The sequence below is a fragment of the Lonchura striata genome, chromosome 16 (assembly GCF_046129695.1).
Source record: "Lonchura striata isolate bLonStr1 chromosome 16, bLonStr1.mat, whole genome shotgun sequence".
In the NCBI taxonomy this organism is placed as follows: Eukaryota; Metazoa; Chordata; class Aves; order Passeriformes; family Estrildidae; genus Lonchura; species Lonchura striata.
Window position 1 is genome coordinate 2,811,048 of NC_134618.1, and position 18,694 is coordinate 2,829,741.

Consider the following 18,694-nt stretch of genomic DNA (forward strand, 5'->3'; position numbering starts at 1 on the left):
TCCACACCGGGAGCCAGAACAGGCAGCTCCTCTCTGCACGGAGGGGAAAGGCTGGGAGCCCTGCTTCAGAACCTGCAGTAAAACCCCACGGTGGGTAGAGTTGGGAGAGGAAGGGAGCTATAAATAGGTGGAGGATAACCTAGCTAAGTCTGAGTGATCTCCGAGACTGTCTGGTCTAACTGGGCTGCTTGGCTGTGAGTGCTGCGTGAAATCGGATTTCTCCAGGCAAAGCAGTAAATCCTTCTCCTCAGGGTCATCCTCATGCCAGGTGAGAGCAGCCAATGAATGATTTTGAAGGGGGAGCATTGACCAAAGGTGGGGAGAAGGCAAACCAGTCTGAGAACAGGAATGGCAGCAGCGTTACAGCCCAATGCACAGCACCTACGTGCTCACCATGCTGAGCCTCAAAACACCTTTGGCCAGCACTAAACAAATGAGGCGCCTCCAAAAAGTCAAAGTGAGAAAGGAAACTGCACCCCAGAAAGGGGAGGGGTCAATTAAAGAAGAGGAAAGCCACTCTGGAAGCACTCAGCCTTATTTTTGAGGAATTTCTGCCATTGGGGCAGGGAGATGCCCCAGGAGATGACCTGCAGGCACGTGGCTGAACAGGGGAGGCTTCAGTCACTAAAAGGGAGCAAACTGCCAAGAGTTCCTCTGTCTTGGCAGGAAGGAGCAGGATTTTTCCTCAAATTAACAAAGCACTGCTTCCACATGTCTAATTTGGAGGGGAAGCAACAATGTTAAGAGATTGAAGTATCTTGAGAAGGGTGGCTCTCACTCATGGAAATTAACACTTAAGCACCTTAGCAAGACGCTGAGTTTGGACTTTGGTTTTCTGCCCCTCCTGACTGCAATAACTACCAGGTTTGAACTGATACTGTGTAACTGCTCCCAAAATATCAATTCCAAAATGAAAACAAGTTTGATCTCACCACCCCCAAGCCACTGACAGCTCTTTATCCTGATCTGTGATACATGATGCAGGCCCTTCCTCCAATTCTCCACCAGACCCTGGGCAGCAGGCATGTACAGTGTGTGCAGGACAGCACAGCTATTCCATGGAGCTCCTCCTGTTGCCAGGACAGCAAAGCAGCTGCTTGGATGCTTCCACACACCCTTGTTCCTCCACACCAGTGAGCAGTGCTGACCCTTTGGGCCCCAGCTCTCATGTCACAGCAGAGCAGGCAGGAAGGGTGGGAATCTACCCAACCCCCTTTCCTTCTCTGCAGTTTCAAAGCAGGTTTTGGCTCTGAAGAGAGAAAAAAAAAAAAAAAAAAAAAAAAAGAGAACTAGCCCATGTGTTTCAATGCATCTAAGAAGTTGCAAGATCAACTTTTCCTAGCATCAGCCCCAAGCTCTTCCCTTTGGCACACAGCAGGAAGAAGAGACAGAGGTCCCTGGAGCTGCTGCAGCCACTGAGGAAACCAGTGAGGCCGACTCACCCCAGCTGGTCCCACGTGCAGCAGCCCCTCTTTGTGATGGGATACCCTCACACTAATTTTCCTAGTAATTTATTGATCTATATGGCACGAGCCAGCTTTGCTCCTGATTGAATTTTCCAGCCTCTCTTAGTTCTCAGCCTTGGAAACTCCGTGACAAGACTCTGCCATTTCGTTAATTCCTCCACTCCCCCAGCCTATAAATCTAGTCAATTCTGAGCTACTCCCCTGCTCCAGGGAAGACCCAGGAATGAAAATACCATCAGACATACTGAACTCCAGACTGCTCTGGTCTGAGGTGAGGGCCAGGAGCTGGCCCAGGAGAATGCTCACCATGTACCTGAGGGAAATACATCCCTCAAAGCTGTACCTAGAGGAAGCTGCAGGAGACTTTCTTCTAAGACTGAAGGTGAAGTAGCAGCCCTTCTCCTCCCTCTGCTATGTGAGCTCCTTTGCCTGGGGGCTGACTAAGACCCACAGAATGTCCTGAGTTGGAAGGGACCCATAAGGATCATAAGTCCAACTCCTGACCCTGCACCAGGACTCCTCAACAATGACACCCTGTGCCTGACAGCATTGTCCAAACACTCCTGGAGCTCTGGCAGCCTTGGGGCCATGACCATGCCCAGGGGAGCCAGATGTGCTGGGACCTGGTACCATTGTCACCAGCAAAGGAGGAGCTCTCTGCCTTCAGTCCCATGTAAGCAGCTGCTGGCAGGGAGAAGCCAGGGCTCCTGAACAGCTCTCACTGTCGAGAACCCACACACAGCCCTGTGGAGGAGCAGCCTCCTCCCTGGGGACTGCAGGATGTGACACACCCTTAAACACCAAGGAGCTCAGGGACAGCTGGAGGAGCTGGGGCTATGTGGGGGCATCAAGCTGGAGGAGACCACTTCAGACATGCTGAAGGAATGGCCAGCCCTTGGCCTCCCATCAATCCTGCCTCCATGCACAGCAGATCTCCCCTTCAGAAGGCACATGCTCAGAGAGGCCAGGGTAAGCAGGAAATGGTGTGCAGGGCTGGAAGGTGCATAGCACCAGATGTGGCAGCCTAAGAAGGTCACAAAGTGCCAGAGCAGGTTGGGATAGCTAAGAACACAGAGGGAAGTGTCTGATGGTGTTATGCTAGCCAAGGAAAGGAAAGGAGCTCAAGCACTTGTGTGATCTAGCCAGCCCTCAGCTCCAGGCAGGGTGGCAGGACCTGAGGATGTACACAACCAGGCACCAGCAGCAAGAAGAGCATGGCTGGAATTCACCAGGCTGAGATGACTCTGAGGAAAGAAGTAACTCCAGGAGAGGAAGGGAAAAATCCTCTTTTTCCACAAGGCAGCAGGGGAAGAGCAGACAAGCAACAAGACACCCATCTCAGGCAGAGACAGCACTGAAATCTAAGCTGCAAACGCTGATCCAATGAGAGCTCCACGGCTCAAGTGCAGCAGGAGCAAGCGAGCTGGAACACTCTGTGCTGAGCAGGTGTCATGCACACAGCTGGGGACAAGACAAAGTTTTGCTGCTCTTTCTCCCTACCCTCATCTGCCAAGCCAGTCCAAGTGCTGCAGTCTTGGCAGGAAATGAAGGTGTCAGCAAGTTCCAATGCCTTGCAAAGCTTCTAGCAGGGCAGGGTGGGAAGGCACCTCCAAGGACAGACTGAGGCAGGGGTGTAACTGGAGGGATGGGACAGTGGATGGCACATTCAGCTGGGATGGGGAGGCTTTTCCAGCCCTCATGCTTCATAGAGAGCTCCCTGGGGTTCTGTGACTCAGAAAGCTCTGCCTTACCTGCCTGGGCCAAGGAGTCTTCAGGTGTGCAACGTACAAAGATGACAGGCAGCATGCAAGCACTGCAGATGGGAGGACATAGAAAAAGGAGAGAAGAGTGCAACTCACCCCCCCAAATGTTCATTCTGGGGCAGAGGGCTGAGGGAAGAAAATCAGATATTCTGGCCTTGCAGGAAACTGAGGGGACAGGAAGCTTTAAGTGAGCTGTTTTCCAGGTCTTGGTGAGAAATAAGAGCGGTACACCACTTGCAGAGATATCACTAGCTGAAGTGAACTGTCTGGAAGCAGATTTCCAGATGGGCTATTAATGAGGTAACAAGATAATTGAACCTGGAGTCCCAGACCAGCACAGAGCAGGATCTCATGCTCCATGCTACAAAGTCCAGAACAGCAGCACATGTCTCTGGCCACAGACATCAACATGCAAAGGCAAGCTTGAGGGTATTTACCTTTTTTTCAGCTGCCTTGAAACTGGTTCTGGCCCAACTTTAGCCCAGGAGAAACTCATACACAGCAGCTGAATTGGGCTAAGCTGCATTTAATGCCCAGCACTGACTCTTTTTAAGTGTGCAGGCAGAGGAAGAGGTGTCTGAAGTGTGAAGTGAAAGATTGACAGGAAAAGTAGATGTATTGCAGAGGCAGCTTAGCCACAGAGCAACTACAATCAAAGTCTGAACAAAGTTTCTTCTTGTCACTTGCACTGGACACTGTAAACCAGTGACAGATAATCCAGGGAGCTACTGGAAATCTATCCCGGTCACTTTGAGAGAGGGCATTACACAGATCTGAAAGGGCAATCAGCATATTAATCACAAGCTGGAGGGAGAAAAAGAGGAGAAGCAGGGAGAATTTTTCAAAATAAGGGTTAACGTCAAACCTCATCTCCACTGACAACTGCAAAGCAGTTTCGGAACAAGCGTGAAAATGGCAACAAGGGCACTGCTGCAGAAGGGTCTGAGTGCACACACGTTGTGAAAACCCACACAACGAAATCCTTCCAAACTCAGTGCTCTATTAAGTCAATTAACACTGCTCCATTGAAGTGCAACGAGCCGCGTGTATCCCGCAATTCCCGGCCAATTGTGGGGGACTCCAGAGCTCAGCGCGGCGTGGGTGGGCTGGCAGGGCCCTCTCAGCAGCAGCAGCAGCGAGGAAATGTCACAGAGAGACTCACAGAGGAAGGAACAAAACAACACAAGCCACAGCATCCAATCCCGGGAAGCTTTACCAGTAGATCTCATTTCCAGATCTTTTCCTCCCCGTGTTTATAATCCTTGCAGCCGAGTTCTGCCATCCTACTCAGTTCACAGGCGGCCCCAGCTACAAAAGATGTCAGGCTGAAAAATCACCTCGACAGACTGCCTGCTGAGACCAGTTGCATTATAAAAACAGGAAGCTCTTGGCTGCCTGCTCCCAATATGCTGTGAATTGAATGGGAAGGAGCATACGCAGGGATGCTTTGCAAGAAGAGCACACACATGGGACTCTTGCCAGGAAAAATGCATCTTGAGTAACACATGTGCTCTTAGTTTCTTCTTTTTTCAGAAAGGTTTAACTACACTCTGAGCTACCCGGCAGCAATAAACCACTTTTTTCCCCTCTTTCTCACTTACAGCAGAGTGTTGCTTGGTAAACAGCAGATCTTCCTGTCTGAGGCTCTGCCAGCCTGTGCTGAACAGAACTGTTGTTATTGCACATTCACAGCTAGAGATAAACATGAATAAGAGCCACGAGTAAGAGCCAGGCACTGGTTCTTCAATACACTGCTTTATCAGGCTCACCTTGATTCAAATATTTCTGACACCTCTCCCTCCTGAAGGGGCAAGGTGGCACAAGTAGCAAGGACAAACATTAAAAAAGAAGACAGAAATGACAGCAGCACATAAAGTGCTCTTCTGTACTCACTAACATTTACAAACTATGCAGCTCACAGCTCCACCTGCACTTGAAACACTCAAAAGCACAAGGAAACAAATGGGCCCAGCCAACCCAGGCTGCCCAAATGGGAAAACAAAACAGCACATTTCTCAGGACAAATCTCCATCCAGAGCCACAACTGCAGGACATAAAGGTTACAGAGAACCAGGAATGGGAAAAAATGTGCAAGTCATCATCTCATCTGCAAGCTAACACTCTGCAATGACACAGGCACAACAAAGCAACCCAGGAAAAGTGGACACTGGAAGTGTCAGGAGGGTTTCTAACCTTTCCGAGAGCAGATCTCTGGATCAGCTGCTCCAGAAGCACTGGGGAAAAAAACACAGCATGAGTTCCAACAATTAGCTCCTGGACAAGTTCATGGCCTGCATGAGATGACTGCCTGTCTTCAGCAGCATGGAACTGGACTTGATGACCCATTAAGTTCTTTCCTCCCAATCACTCAGCAACCCAAATTCATAGAGGCCCAGACATAGCACAAACACGAGGTCATTCCCAAAAGGACACCAGGGATTGTATCTTTAGATCATGCTAAGTTGACAGGTAAGCAGATGAAGGGCTGGCCACTGCAGAAGGGAGGGGAAGAGAACTGCAGCAAGAAACAGACTCACAGCCAGTGAAAACTCAGGGCACAGACTTGGAAAGCAAAGCCTGAGAGGCAGGAGGTGGAGATGTCCCCTGAGCACACTGTCCCCAGACACTCCAGTCACAGCTTTAATTCTAACACAGATTACACAGACAGTAAATATATCATCTCCACAAGACACATCCAGTTACATCCCTGCTTAGAGATAGCTCCAGTCCTCACTGCAGTGTCCTGCCCAAGCCACACAGGCAGCAGCACCTGGCTGTCTCCGTCTGCCATTTTAATGCAATTTGGCCTTCCCTGGCATTCATCAGGTACCATGTCCCAATTTCCAACCAACTGGCCTAGATTTAAGCCAACACATCTCTAGCTGTGCCTCAGGCAAGCACAGAGGTGGAAAAAGTCTGTCAGACAATGGTGCCATTTGGCATTTCCATCACAAACAACCAAGAGACAAAAGCACAAGAATTGCTGAGAGCTGCACAAGAGGCTCCTGCCTTCCCCAGAGCACAGGGAACCAGGAGAGAACAGGAAGCTGAGACAGATTCAGGGGGCAGAGAGGAAGTTCCTCATCTAGAATCAGAATGACAAAATGCTTTGGGTTGGAGGGAACCTTAAAGCCCATCTCCTACCATCCCCTGCCATCTTCCACTATCCCAGGCTGCTCCAAGTTCCATCCAGCCTGGCCTTGAACATTTCCAGGGATGGGGCAACCACAGCTTCTCTGAGCAATAGGGAAGCACAGCTCAGCACAATCATTTAATGAGAAAGCATCACATTACTGCTCACCACCTCTCCACCTCCAGGTGACACCTGAAAAACACATCAATCTTTCTGCACACTGATGTGGCAGCCATGCCATTGCTTCTGTTAGGAGATCATACTGTATTGAAATTAGAGGTGAGGAATAACACCTGGTACAAGGAAGTGATACAAACAAAACAGTACCTGAGACCACCACAACCCTCCCCTCTCCTCACCAGAGTAATTTTACTGGCTCACTGTCCCATCACAAGTGGCTCCTCTTTAGCTACACCATGATAGGATGTAGGATGTGTTCAATTACACACACCTTAAGCAATATTTTCTGGGAACAGTCATTTGAACAAATACAAGGGTCACATGAGGAAAAGGCTGTACTCTGAGAGGGCTGAAACACAATGCAGGTGGTTTGAGTAATGGTGGAGCAAAGCCAGCCAGCCACGAGGGGTACCTTCAGCACAGGGAGGGAGCTGAGCTTTAACTAAAGGCTGCTGACTGCATCCTGAAACCAAAGGGCATATGGAGAGGAGATCATGTTACTGGAGTCATTCCCACATGCCTTGCAAGACACATCCACAGGCCTGAGCCTTGAGTGGCGCTGCAGACCCCCAGGCTCCCTCCAGCAGGCTCTTCTTGCTAAGACAGGGCAAGGTCAGGCAACAGGAACAAGGGCAGGAGCTTTTGAAAGACATTCCAAGGCTGTATCAAAACAGATCCAAGAGCAGGAACGCCACCTCATCCCTCTCACCCAGTGGAAGAAGCTGTGGTGGAGGTCTGGCCAACATCTGCCTGGTGACAGTCACCACTCAAACACCAGGGTGCTCATGGCCCAGCTTCACTGACCAAAGCTATGAGAGGCTCCTGCAGACCTTCTGCTGTGGCTGGACATCAACAACACACAAAGAGTCCAGCTACTCCATGAACAACTAGCCAGACCAGATGGGCCACCACACAGCAAGCACCAGTGTCCATCTGATTAATCCAAAGCCCCAACCTGGATGAGGCCATGTCAACCTGGATCATCTGAATCCAAGAACAACGTCATCACATACTGCAAATGCATCCTGACGGTCCAAGCTCAGACTGGCTTCCCACCACCTCATCCTGCCTCCACAGCCCAGCCTCTGAATGCCCAGGCTGAGAGCAGCCCAGCCACACAAGGCACAACAGTCACCTCTCTGTCCCAGTGGGCTGGGAACTGCCACAGCTCTGTGGTTACTGCAGGCAAAGCTGTGCAGAGTTTCTTTGATTACTGCCCTGCCCTTGCACTGCCTCAAACACACCCTGGGACAGTCATGCAGTTTCCACTGCCTAAGGTGCTGGAAGACCCCACACTTTCTCTTCCACTTTAACAGTTCCTTCTTCACCATGAGAAGACCAGAGGACATTAGTATCCCCACCCATTTGAGCATGTAGCCTTCACACAGACAGCACAGAAACACTCAAAAGAGGAATTCAAACAAGGAAGAAAGACAAGAACAAGAGGCATGAGAGACACGAAGCAGGGTAACTGTGCTCACAAACCAGAGAGAGAAGGTCTCCTTCCTTCCAGCCCCTCCCAGCCCAGCCCAGTGCCAGCTGAGTCAAAAAAGCCTCTCACCCAACACAATTCCTGCTTGGCAGGTCCAGTGCCAGTCGCTGCAGGGTCAGCCTGGTGTCCCTGGTCCTGAGCGGCCGCTGCTGACACCCGCTGAGTGGCCCGGCTGGAGGAGCATGCTAGAAGGTCCCTGCACCGAGCACTGGGAGCACACCAAGGAAGGAGCAGCTGCTGTCCCAAGCTGCTGGACAGAGAGCGAAAAAAGGCACATAAGAATAGATGACTGCTGAGACTCCAGGCCCATCAGCATGGCATCAGCAGAGACAACCAACCTCACATTTTTGGTCCCTCAATCAGCATCCCCTTGGACTCCAGCTCGCAGAGCTTCCCATGACATCCAGCTGGAGCTTGGTCCTCCCAGGCGACAGCTTTTGGGTCAGCTCAGACTCTTCACTCGTGCTCTCAGAACCTTTGGCTGCGACTTTATAGTTCCGTGCCCACCACTGGCCTCCCTCCCTGCCGGCAGCTGCTGCTCAGCATCCTGGTGGGAGCTGTCATCAGAGCAGGGAAGGGCACACCTTGGGAGCACAGCGGGATGGAGCAGAGCACGATCGCATGGAGGAGGACTCTGGACAGCTCTCGACAATTAGCAACAGGGCAGGATCTCCCGAGGGGCCGGATGGGAACGCAGCGATGTCTGGCGGGGCACGCTGCCTGAATGTTCAAATACAGAAACAGATGTTAATTACTCTGCATAGCCAGGACATCATTACCAGCTACATCTCTTGGAGATTCTGAAGTACAAATTCCTCTGATTATGCCAAACATGCCCATCCCACCCCCAGAAGCCATGACGTTTGAGTAGTTGCCTCGGCAAATCTCCCTCCTCTGAAATATTTCCCCTTCCTCCTTCATATTCTCTGCTCTCAAAACAACCTGTTTTAATGAAATTCCTGCTTTGGGAAAGTGCTGTCTCCTTTGGGATGGGCTTTTAGCAGATGGAGGCAACAAGAACCTTTGTCCCTGTGTGTCTGGCTCTCCAGCACACTCTCACTTCCTCTGTTTTAGGTTGGGGAAGGAGGACAAAAATAAGGATTCAGCTGGCACCATGTGATCAGTGAGCCTCTTTAGCAGCATGGCAGAGTAAGAGACCCCGTTCTGCCCCCTCACCTTGCTCACCATCCCCACAGCCACACTATCAGATGCAGTGTGATGCCCCTGGGGTAGGTGATGATGAGCTCACAAAAAGCTTTTCTCTTCCAGCACTCCCCAACTCTCACAATTCCAGGCAGGGGGAAGACGATGCCCTGTGGTGAACACCTGGACAGGTGCTGCTAACAGAACCAGAGCAGCAGAGGGTGGGTGTAGAGAATGGACCAGGAACACCACTCAGGACCAGTAATGAGTAAATAAGGGACTGATTCAGGAACCTTTCGGGTTCAAAAGGACCACCCTGATCCTTTTAGCCCAAGGGTCTTGGCAGCTACACAGGAATTCCAGACCCACAGCACATCCAAGGCACTCGCTGAGCTGCTCCCTCACTGAAAGGCTGGATATTCACGACAGCTAATGAGGCAATGAGACCAACACCAGCAGACAGAGCACCCCCCAGGTGCCACATCACATCATTATCCTTGCACATTCCATGGGATAGGAAGGGAAAGCACTCAGCATCCAGCAGCTCAAAACACACCTGCTGGGCAGGGCTGGAATTCCAAGGACTTCCCGAGCTCTGCCTGCTGGCCAGAGTCTGCAGGAAGCAGATTGACAAGGGGCAAGCTGGAGAGCTCGATCTTGACCACATCAGTGCTGCAGCCTGTGTGGATTGTGGATGGCCACAGCAGAGGACAAAGCTCAGCATACAAAGACCCTAGTGCTGTGTTCCCACTTCCACAAGCCAGCACAAACACAGAGGATTTGCTGCCAGCAAAGTAGTCCATGAGTAACTTTCTCTGCAAACCTTTTGTTACAGGAGCAGAAGGACACGAGTTGGGAAGCTGCCTGTGATATCCTCAGTAAACTGAAATCACCAGGCCTGGGACTGGGGACAAGATGATGAAGAGGAAATTTTGGTGCCACTAGAAGCATCACATTATAAATGCAGCTGGGCAGCATCACTGGAGGACAACAGGTTTTTGTAAGGTCTTGGTCACTATTTCACCAAATTAAGAATGCACTGATAGCCCTGAGAATTGGTCAAGGGTTGCTCACACCAGGGCTGGGACAGGACACCAGCTCAGTCCCCTGACACAGTGTCACTGTCACCATCCTTGATGCTGAGCCTGCTCAGGCCCACAGCATTTCCTACAAAAGGGGCTGCACTGCAGGAACAGAAAAGCTCTTTCTTTTTTTATGAACACTCATTAGAGTTTACATCGTTGGCAAAGTGTGGAGGCACGCATTTGTGGAGGAACAGAGATATGGTTCCAACACTGGTTTTAATGTGCAAGCCTAAAGACTCGGCTTCAGTTTTTAGAAATCAAACTTGATCATCTCAAGCTGGCAAAAATAGCCCCATGTTCCCTTGAGTTATTTTCTTTTAAAATAGGCAGGGTACAGCACAATAGGAAATATCAGCAGTTATGTATTCAACCTCCAGAAACCCAATAGGCCAATTCCAGCAACCCACGGCAGCTTTCCAATCCTGCCTGATCTATTTGCTGGAGTTAGTCTGAAAAGCAGGCTGCCCCCAAGCCATTCAGCAAACTCCACGTCCCGCTAATTACATCAATATAAATGTATTATCTTGGCTGTCAAACAAGGACTGCCTGAACAGGACAAGGCTCTGCCATGGAAATGCAGGAAAACAATTGCTCTTTCTGCTGGTGACACATTTCTCTGGATCCTATTTCCTTGCCAGGGCCCCCCCTTCTCCCTTCTGCCCAGGCATCAGGGCACCAGCGTTTCTTTCTTCCAGTGCAAGAGGAAATGGCACACAAAACCCCTCCTCATCCTTTGAGCAATTGAACACAAATGAATTTTGGGAACACCACCGGCATTTCCTATCAGCCAACCTGAGAGCTGCCAGCACACAGGGAAGGGAGCCGTGAGGGCAAGAGTTAAATGTTTCTCATGAGCAGGGAGCAGCTCTTCTGCCTCTCTTGGCTTCCTCAGCTGCCACTGCTAAACGCAAGGCAAGTGTCAACACTCCAAACAGCAAATGTGACAGAAATTCGGAGCAGCCTGCTCCTCCCTGCCCAGCTGGGTGACTGTGGCCTGGAGAGGAGAGAGCCTCTCAGGAAGGTTCCAACAGCAAGCAGCAAGGTTGAGGCGAACACAGGCAGATGCAGAGGCTTCCAGGGAGCAGGGAGGCAGCTCGCTTCACTCCAGAGAGTGGGATTATGACGGAAAATGAGGAGGAAGCCACTGACTCACCTGGCCCATCCGCATAAGCAGCTTTCCCACCAAAGGCTGCACTGAGTGTGATCTTGATCAGAGCCCCAAGTTCCAGCAAATCGGGGGCTCACAAGGTTCTCCCCAGCTCTGGGCACTGGGAGAAAGTCATGGTGGTAGGACACTGGGTTGACACACAATGTCCAAATATGCCTCCTCTGACCAAAGGCAGCCACAGTCCCTCACTCCAGCTTCGCCCTGCTTCATAAATACCCCACTTGGAGGAATGCCACAGGGTCTGGTTCTTCCCAGACCCCTCTGCTCCCAGGAAGGGTCAGAACAAAGCCCAGAAAGAACAAGCCCACTCATTCAGATGAAGTGGGAAGATGGGAGGAAAACAGCATTTCTCTACCTAGGAGCAGATTATGAATTCTACCAGCAGGATCAACACGGCCGTAGACACAGGGCACATGCTGAGTCTCTCTCTAGGTCTCACATGCAGCTAGTGAAAACTTGGAGATCTCCCACAAAACCTCTGGGACAGAGGAGAGCAGCATGTTTTCCATGAGTTAAAGCCAACTTCACTCAGCTGGCTGAGGGAACACCACAGGGCTGGGGCCACTTCCCTCTGCAAAACCAGAGGAATTCCGAGCAAAGATAAAGGGTGTCCAGAGCAAAGAAAAGGGGTGAGCAAGGAGAGTGAGGGGTAATCAGTGCATCTGCTGAGGGCATCCAGGCTCCTCTATGAGGTCACCCAGCCCTTCCACCACCACAAGACAGCTCTGAGTCTAGGCATAACGCTTGACCTTTTATACATGCAACTTTAGCACTTTTGGGCTGTTTTCCAATATTTATTCTGATTCAGGAGACACCACACCTGGCCCACACCTCCAGTTCCCTTATGCACCAAGTCATCAGGCTGGAGGAGGTTGCTCTCCCTCCTGCCAGAACAACTGGGCTTAGCAAACCCAGCCAGTCACATCCAACCTTCAAAGGCCTCTCCAGCCATTCAACCCCTCCCTGGAAGAGAGCGATGTTGGGTCTTGCCTTCAACTGTTAAAGCTGAAACTGTTAAACTGAAGCTGATGCAACTTAAATGAATTAATATCTCCACACACATAAAATCAGGGTAATTTGAATCATGCCTTGGAGAGGTTATACTCAGACAGAGCTCAGCCCTGCGCTGGTGCACTCAGGGGCACAAGCCAAACTGTTCAGCAGGATCTCAAAAAATGGCCAGAAGAAGCCACCAGCAGACTCTCAGAGTCACAAGCAGCCAGTCTGTGACCACAGGTCTGCTCCAGTTTACGGAAGAGCAGAGCCCTGAAGCACAAGTCCCTCTGAGTCCCAGGTGACAATGTGCAAAGCATGGCAAGATCTCTCCATTAAGAGCCACAGCCTGGGATATGTACCCTCACCTCCACCTTGGCTCCCTCCAAACACCTCTCCCAGTCTCCATCAGCTCTTGACTGACTCACAGCAGTGCAGCACTGTCCTGCACCAGTGCCCCAGGCCACGTGCAGCGAGCAATTCCCACATAACCTTCTGACCGACCATGAGAACCCACCCAGCCGCATCCCGGGCCTGCAGGCCGAGGGAGCGCCAAGCTTCACTGAGATTCCCAGCTTGGAGGAAACAGTATGACATTTCAAACACAACGTTCACGTTATCCCATCTCCTTCAACAGGCCCACGGATGATCACCCTGAACAGTTGTTTCCTAGCGCCTGGGGGGATGTACCCCAGAGGCAGGGAGAGGAGAGAGCTCAGTAAATTGAGAGGCTGGCAAGTACAAGAGCTTTTTCCATTTTAAGACTTCTGTATCAAGGACCTCGAGGCTGAGATGGCTTCAACCGCAGCTAAGCTGACAAGCAGCAAAATCCAGGAGTCTTGATGAGACACCGGGACCCAACAGCCTTAGGATGTTCAAGACCCAAGGATAAGAGACAGCCAAGTGATTCTAAAGGGCAAACTCGCAGAGACTTGAGAAACTGCGTAAAACCCCGCTCAGCCCCAGCACGGGTGTCTAAGCTGGAGGCGAGAGTGAAGAACTGCAGGACAGGCAGCCCGGGGCGCTGGGGGCTCTGCCGTGCTCCAGCCCGGAGCCGGCACTCGGCGGTGCCGCAAGCGAAGCTCCCCTGCCCGCGGCAGGAGCCGGGAGCGGCGATCCCGCGTGGCGAAGGCAGGTCGGGCACTGCAGCCTAACGCGGGCAGCCACGGAGCCGCCCCGTCTCCCCCGGCTGCTGCACGACCCTCAAGCCCGTTAAAACCCCTCCGGCTGAGCGGCCGGGCCGCGGCGCGAGCGGGACCGCCGCCGCTCCCAGCTCCCTCCAAAGCCCCGGGCAGAGCACCCCGGCCGCCGCACAGCCCCGAGCCGGGACCTCGGCACCGCCCGCCCCCCCGGGCCGCCCCGGCCTCCAGCCCCCACCGGCAACAGGTGGTGCGGGGCGGCCCGGGGGCGGCCGGGCCCAGCCGGCGCCTCCGGCCGGGAGAGCCCCGAGCGACCCCCGGCGCGGGCGGGAGCCGCGGCCCGCGGGGCTGCGGCGGGAGGCCCCGGGCGGCCGGCCCGTCCCCGCTCCCTTCCCCCGCGCCCCCGTCGCCGCTCACCTGGGGGCGGACGCGCCGTGTTGCCGCTCTGTCCCCCCGGCCCCGCGCGTTCCCCCGGGCGGAGTAGCTCGCACCCGCTCCGGCCGCCCTGCCGGCCCTTCCTCCCGCCCGCCCTACGCCGCCGCCGTGGCGCAGCGCCCCGTCCCGGCCGCGGGCGTGCGGCGCGGAGACAGCGCAGGGACCGTCGTGAATAGCGCGGCGGGACTACGAGCCCCGAGGGGCGCCGCGCGCAGGAAGCGGAAAGCGGCGGCCGAGCGGGGCACCAGGACCGGCGGTGCGGGGCCGGGACAGGCCCGAGGGAGCCCCGGGCAGCGGCGGTGGTTCGGGGCCGAGGGACCGGCGAGCTCGGGGCGCGCGGAGGGCGCGGGCCGCAGCGGCCGGTGAGGGGCGGCGGGCGCTGTGCTGTGGGCGAGGACTACGAGTCCCAGCGTGCCTTGCGGCCCGCAGACAGCGCCGACCCCCGGCCAGGGGTCGCAGCGCAGGCGGCGCTGGGCTCGGGGGCGGCGGTGCCTGCCCGGGCTGAGGGTCCCGGAGGGTTCGGGGGTCTCGGCGTGTTCCGGGGATCCCGTGGCTCCGCTCGTCCGCGGCCGCGGTTTGGGAAAGGCGGGTGCGTGAGCCTCAGCCCTCACACGAAGGCTCTTGCGTCCCCGCCCGTTCCCCTGGAAAGCGCCGCCGTGAGGGGCCGGAGGATCCGGGCGTTCCCTGCGCGGATCAGAGCCCGCGGCGGAGCCTACCCGGGCAGGAGCCGCTCGTCATTACAGCTCCTAATGACCTGGCGGCGCACGAAGCGGAGGCGGGGCCGGCGGGATCTGCTCGGCGCTGCGGGCGGTGTGCGGCCGTGGTTCGGCGCGGGGCCGGGCCGGGCCGCTGCAGGGCACCCGCCAGCCTCGGGGTGCAGACCCACGTCCCGAGCCAGCCCAAGGCCGGACTCACCGCGTTAAGAAGCACCTTCAAACCCTCCCACCGCACAGAGATGAGAGCTGGGAGCAGTTCGTGCAGCGCCTGCTGCACTCTCCGTGCTGGGCTGCTCCCTCCCAGAGCGACGGGCGAAGAAAGGGAGGGGGTCCCACATGAGACCCAGCCCAGCTCATCCAGCACACCCTGATCGAAAATCAGTGGTCGTTGTTCCAGCAAAAGCAGCATTATTTAAGCCACCAGTCTTGGAGGGGGATAAATGGCTGATAAGTGAAAGTCCACAGTTGCTAAAGAGGGAGAATGTTCTCTTTAGGCTGTTGGACCCTCCCTCCCCAGAGGGCACTCCAGGCTTTCTCTGTGGGCAGTTGAGGGGTGCTGAAATGGCAAATGTTCATGAGACCTTCTATAGGACAATGCAGGACCAAAAGCTGATTAAGAGCTTGGGCTTCCCTTCATCCCTCTGTAAAATGTGATTGCGAGTCATATCAATGCATTTATTTGCAGGCATATCTTTTCTAGAGGCTGCAGACACAGTTCTGCCACTGTTATTTGGGGTGGGCCAGGGGAGGAGCAGCCCCATGCTGCCCTCACTCACAGATGGCATTCCTGGTCTGGAGAAAGGCCTGGTTAAAGGTGAGGGCAATGTAACCTGTTCTGCCCTGAGCAAACCTCATCAAAGAAAACAATCATTTTCAAGCATTGTAACTCCACACTGACTGTTCTCCAGCTTCACCTCCACCTGCCATGCCTCCTAAAATGACCGTTCCATGGCTTCTCCTAGAGCTGCCTGGGCTGCCTGGGCCATCCTGAGCTTTTTTTGACCATACAAACCTTGGTTTCCTCCAGCTGCAAAGGTTCTCCCCCACCCACCAGCACTTCCCACATCTGACAGAGGAGACTGTCAGCCAGCTCTCCCTGATGCCTTGGGAAGGCTGACCTGGAACAGAGACCAGACAGAGCTAAAGAATAAACAAGGGATTTATTAGGAGGCCTCAATGGATCCACCTTGGGAAGCACAAGAGCCCAGCCAGCACTACACCCTAGCTGGTGTAGATGAACCAAAATGGTTGGTTAAAACCAGCTACAAAACAGTTATCATGGGTTCATCATTTGTGATGATAAGATAAACCAAAATGGTCACAAAATGCATGACCAGTCATGGGGTCTCTCACTTTTACATCAGTTCTGGTCCATTTGCATATTGGAGTTAATTGTCCAGTTACAGCCCCAGTCCATGAAGTCACATCCTTCTTGTTTTTCTCTCTCCAGCCCACATTGTTTGTGGTCTTGGGCCTGAATTTTGGATCATTTGCCTTTGGTCCCCAGCTAGAGAAGGCATTGTTTTGTCTCCCTTCTCTGTGAAGAGAGCTCACCATCCCCTAATATGAAGCTTAGAAGTACACACTAAAGCAGTAGAGAATCTGGAAAATATAAAAGCTAAAACCTGAGGCATCAGCCCCATGCCATGGACTCGCACAGCTGAGATCCAACCAGCCATGGTGGATGGATGTGTGTCAGCCCAGACACAGCTCCTGATCTCTCTGTGAGCTCCCCTGGCACTGATCCCGAGCTGCTGTGCCACGGGATACCCCAGAGGATGGGAGGTGGCCTGGAGCAGACCCAGCTGGCCAAGCACAGCAGTACACTCCCAGGGTTGGCAGGGACAGGAGGATCCACAGGGAGAATTCCCTTTGTGTTCTGGCAATGCTGGAACCAGCAGCTCCTGCCTGAGGCACATCAGGTGAGAGACAGAAAGGGTTTGCATGTTCCACATCCCCTGATCTTCCACAGTCCTCGTTTCCCAGGACACCAAGCTTGAATGAGCCTTCCCTCAGTTCTTACCTCTGCTGTGACCTCCACACTGGCAGGTGGCTCTTTCCTGGTGCCTGCCCAACCCTCCCAGCTGCAGCCTGAGCAACGAGGAGGTCCTGATGGCTGTCACAGGGCAGGACAGAAAGCCAAGTGATCCATCATTGTTTTGGGAGATATTCCTCCTTGGGCTGTTGCAATGGAAGGTGCAAGGCAGGTGCAAGGAAATACAACCCTTGACTAAATATATATTGTGTATATATATATAGTGTATATATTGTATAAGGGTGGGGAGGCCCTGGCACAGGCTACCCAAAGAAGCTGCCTCATCCCTGGAAATGTCCAGGACCAGTCTGGACAGAGCTTGGAGCAACCTGTGGATTGTGGAAGGTGTCCCTGCCCACGGCAGGGTGTGGGACAAGATGAGCTTTAAAGTTCCTTCATACCATTCCACGGCTCTGTGATGATCTATGGGTGCATCTATCACTGATCAGTGCTATGTTTTTAGCTGGTAAGGATCTCAAAGTAATGCAGAAGATGTAGTCCTGTGTGTAATATCTGTGTGTGCGACACTGAGGGCACTTGAGGGCACAACGTATATTATGTATGTTATTGAGGGCACAATCTATATTAACTTTATAAAATCTTTTCTCTATTAAGGGATGTTACAAACATTATATACTAGAAACTACATGTGCTATATTTATAATAATATGCTAATATATATCACTTATATTGAACAGTGTGTCCCTAGTCTAAACCCATAGAAAAATGCCAACACTACAGTGAAACATGGAAGACATGAAGAAGGACAAAGCATGCTCAATGTCCTCCATCTTGTCTCCTTTGAACCCCTTATCTAGAATCCTAAAATTCTACTTTTGTAGTTGTGTTACACTAATTATTACTTATATCAAACACTCAGAGCTGGTAATTCATGCTGTAAGATTGAAAACTCTTTTCCATGGACAGAGATCACAGACAGTGTCTCTGGGGGCTCTGTCCAGGGGGTTCCTGAGCCCTGCCAGGGTAGCCAGAGGAATGCCCTGGATTCCCACAAATCTGGTACAAACCCAGAAGAGGTTTGCTTTCATTGTCAAGAGAATGCATCACCCACATCTTTGGTATAAGGGAAATTGGACTCGATGACTTTGAGAGGTACAGGAATGGTGCAGGGAAGATCCAGACTGTGTTTGTGGAGGCACGTGGTCGTTGCAGAGGTCCAGCAGCTGTCAGCAGTGTGTGTGTCTGACATCAGGCTCCTGGTTCCTCCTGCTTGCCCTGTGCCACGTGCTGTCACCTGCAGTGGGACAGCTGAGGGGATGGAGGTGAATGGTTCTGCTGCAGTTGTGCCAGGACATGTTCAGTGTGCTCTGTTGTCTTTTCTTGGTGTGGTTATGGCACTCAAACCTCTCCCTGCTTGAGGGAAAGGTATCTATCCCCTCTACTCAGGGAGGATTATCTGTTCCAAAACCCCTAGGTGATCCCAGGGCCCCACAGCTGCCCTTGGGACTGAGTCCGTGCCTAAAATAGCCCCGAGCCACACATCATGGGGACATGGGGGATAGGGGTGTCTTTTGGGTTGCTGGAGCTGTGGGAATGTTCATGGCACTCTGGGGGTACTAGGAATTCCCTGTAGTCCTGGGGGAATTCTTACTAGAGGAGGAGAGTAGTCAGCATTTCCTTAGGGGAATTTCAGAGTCCTGGTTGTATCAGGGCCTTCTTGGGGGACTCTGGGAGCTCTGGGAGTATCAGGCATCTCCCTGGGTATGTGCTGTGCCCAGGAGATGTCACAGTCCCCAGTTCCTCAAGCATTGCACAAATGCACAGGGACCTTGGAGATTTGGGGTACCCCAGCTGCCATCAGTGGGGTGGAGGTGTCAGGGGACTCCAGGAAGGGAAGGCCAGGGTCCAGGTCACTGGCCAGGGGCTGGGCTTGCTGTGGCCCTTGGGGCAGGGGTAGTGACAGGGACCCCCAGGGCCTTGGGCAG

The 18,694-nt window shown here is 53.1% G+C and overlaps 1 protein-coding gene across 1 annotated transcript in view; it reads right to left on the bottom strand.

Moving 5' to 3' along the window:
• The window catches only part of CAPN15 (calpain 15), a 55,235-nt gene extending 40,977 nt beyond the window's left edge, over positions 1-14,258 (bottom strand). Inside the window, exons 1-4 of the mRNA XM_077786782.1 lie at positions 13,980-14,258; positions 8,373-8,754; positions 8,104-8,281; positions 5,423-5,463 (exon numbers count right to left, since the gene is read on the bottom strand). The gene's annotated coding sequence lies outside the window, so the exon portion shown is untranslated. The remainder of the gene's footprint in view (positions 1-5,422; positions 5,464-8,103; positions 8,282-8,372; positions 8,755-13,979) is intronic.
• Between the last annotated feature and the right edge of the window lie 4,436 nt (positions 14,259-18,694).